The sequence below is a fragment of the Helianthus annuus genome, chromosome 13 (genome assembly GCF_002127325.2).
Source record: "Helianthus annuus cultivar XRQ/B chromosome 13, HanXRQr2.0-SUNRISE, whole genome shotgun sequence".
NCBI lineage: Eukaryota > Viridiplantae > Streptophyta > Magnoliopsida > Asterales > Asteraceae > Helianthus > Helianthus annuus.
Window position 1 is genome coordinate 143,801,010 of NC_035445.2, and position 3,191 is coordinate 143,804,200.

At 37.4% G+C, this 3,191-nt stretch overlaps 1 long non-coding RNA gene across 1 annotated transcript; it reads left to right on the plus strand.

Annotated features, from left to right (window-relative positions):
• The first annotated feature begins 888 nt into the window (after positions 1 to 888).
• Positions 889 to 2,150, plus strand: LOC110903322. Its single transcript, XR_002571839.2, has 3 exons — positions 889 to 1,033; positions 1,583 to 1,636; positions 2,026 to 2,150. It is a non-coding gene; the product is annotated as an uncharacterized LOC110903322 (long non-coding RNA).
• Positions 2,151 to 3,191: the final 1,041 nt, after the last annotated feature.

Here is a 3,191-nt window from a genome sequence, read left to right on the forward strand (position 1 = left end):
TCCAGGGGAATACCTTGAGCAGAACTCGATCCCCAACATCAAATTCCAGAGGCTTACGCCTTTTATCAGCATAGCTCTTTTGTTTACTCCTAGCCTTGATTAAGTTATCACAGATCTGAAGAATCTTATCTGTTGTCTCTTGAATGATTTCAGGGCCAGTAAGTTGCTTGTCATCAACCTCATGTCAGCTGAGAGGAGATCGGCACTTGCATTCATATAAAGCTTCAAAAGGAGCCATCTGAATACTGGAATGATAGTTGTTGTTGTACGAGAACTCAATCAATGGTAAATGTACATCCCAGTTACCACCAAAGTCGATGACACAAAAACGAGCATATCCTCTAGGGTTTGAATAGTACGCTCGGTCTGTCCATCCGTTTGAGGATGAAAAGTCGTACTAAGATTCAAGTGAGATCCCATAGCGGATTGAAACGTTTGCCAAAGACGTGAAGTAAAGCGACCATCACGGTCAGAGATTATGTCGAGAGCTATGCCATGGCGGCATATAATCTCATCAGTATAGATTCAAGCAAGTTTCTCCACCTTGAAATCTTCGCGAATAGGAAGAAAGTGGGCTGATTTAGTCAATCGGTCAATGATTACCCAAATACTATCATGACCAGAGGGTGTACGGGGTAGTTTAGTTATAAAGTCCATAGCAATGCTATCCCATTTCCAAACAGGGATTTCGGTGTAACACCCCAAAATTTTATAAAAGACTATTTGAATGTTTAAGTAGTTTAAATAAATTAAATAAGTTATAGATAAACAAGGAAGTTTTAAAAAAATTAGGAAATACGCTAGAATGACAACATGAATGAAACCAAGGGACTGAATGTGTAAAATTGTAAATAAATAAGGAATTAAAAGATGAAATATGGGTGGAGTGTGGGTGTTGGACGCTGGGAACGCAGGAAGGGGAAACCCTCCTTCAACCCTAGTTTATCAAATCTCTAAGAATTGGATGTGATTCTGGGTCAAATTCGAATGCATGTGACCAAATTCTCAACCATCTAAGAGTTTCCTACATAGGGTAAGTCAGATTTCGTGATTTGATGCTAGTTAGTGAAGATGGGTTTTGATCAATCTGTGAAATTGTATGAAATTAAGCTTGTGTATGCATTAGAATTATCATTAGAAGATGTTATATGCTTGAATTTGTTCATATTGAAGGATTGAAGGGAAACCCATTTGTTTAGTAATATGATGTTCTTGAAGTAGAATAAATTTAGTAATTTTGATTGATGAATGTATGTGTATTAGGATAATTGATGGATTATTATGATATAGAATGAATATGATATGTGAATCTAGTTGATTAGAAGAGTTGTGTATATTGCTAGTGAAATCGTGCATTGAATACATGTACATAAGACTTAAAATGTTGTATGCACACCATGTGTTCGTTAAAATGCCTCAATGGAAAACAATGTGATTTTGAAAGGATCGAAAAGTGTTGAATTGCATAAGGAAAATATAGTATTTGATGCATTGCAAAATATGATATGGAAGGTGATTGATGCGTGAATGTGATTATTATGTAATGAATGAAGTAACCTAAATAAGAATGAATTATGTGTAGGAGTGAAAGAAGAAGGAGCTAATTCCGGTTCGTAACAAAAGGCTCAAGAACGAGGTAAGTTCGCTACTTACAAGTTTATTCAATAACATTAGTAGATTGTTCCTCTAAATATCAGTTGCATATTGGAAGACATAGTATTAAAATGAGAACAAGAAAGTAGAGCTCTGTCACGGTCCGTGATGAACGGGTCGGTTCGGGTTAGAATGAGAATTAATAAGTTAAAGTTTTCTTGACAATCCGTGTAAACGGGTCGTGATAGAATGAGTTGTATAAGAAAGAATGATGTAACGAGTTGGTTACACATACAAGAAAGCCGATTACAAGAATGAATTAGCCATGTACGATACAAAATTAAAAGGATGATTATTAGTTTGCCAAGTTCATTAAGGTGTTAATTGAAATATGAATATTGTGCTAATGTTGTTTCGCTGTAATGGTTTTAGGTAAAACTCAAGCTTAGATGCTATTGCCTCGCTCGGAACCGAACACACCTTGAACGCCTTTATGCGCTTCCGCAATTTTTGAAGTATCATCAATGGATCAATACTTTTGTTAAATTAGGCTAAGTTTGGTAGTTAAACTCTAAACTTGAAGTTGTAAATCTTTTGTCAAAATACTAGTTGTAATGGTTGTTTGAAAGGTCTTTAAAGTGTTATGATTTTTATTATGTCCTTTAAAATGCGTTGTAGGTTTAAATTGTTGAATGTCATTAAAACAGGGAATTGTTTATATTATGAACGGGTCATGCCCGAATTTTGTTAAATAATAGTATGAATTATTACATTTTCGGATTTAGAATTTTGGGCGTTTCATTCGGGTTGTTCAAGAAGACCTGAAGGACGTTGATGTTCAGCCTTTACCTTCGTGCAAGTAAGGCACTAAGAGACGTACGCAGCAATGTCCTTCTTAATATCAGGCCACCAATAAGCCATACGTAAGTCATGGTACATCTTATCAGCACCTGGATGAATAGAGTATTGAGATTAGCCTCATTCATAATGAGCTCACGAAGATTATCGCGATCTGGCACCTAGATGCGATTCAGATAGTATTGAAGTCCATCAGACTTAGTTTCGAGTTGATCAACAGAAGCACCTCGTACTTCAACGATTAGACTACCTTCGTTAGCTGACGAATATTGAGCTTCATGGATACAAGCATGAAGATCACTAGAGGTGTGAAAGCAACAGATAGTATTAACATGAGTCTTACGACTAATAGCATCGGCCACGACATTCGCCTTTCCAGGATGATAGCGAATTTCACAGTCATAGTCGTTAAGCAATTGCACCCAACGTCTCTGTCGCATGTTTAGTTCCTTTTGGTTAAAAATGTGTTGAAGGCTCTTATGGTCAGTGAAAACCACACACTTAGTTCCATATAGGTAGTGTCGCCAAATCTTTAACGCAAACACAACTGCACGAGCTCCAGATCGTGAGTAGTATAGTTCTTCTCATGTATTTTGAGTTGGCGGGAGGCATAAGCGATAACCTTGCCCCGCTGCATGAGCACACAACCCAAGCCACGGTTCGAGGCGTCACAATATACCACGGAGTCGTCGTTCCCATCAGGGAGAGCGAGATCAGGAGCATTACAAAGAAGAGTCTTA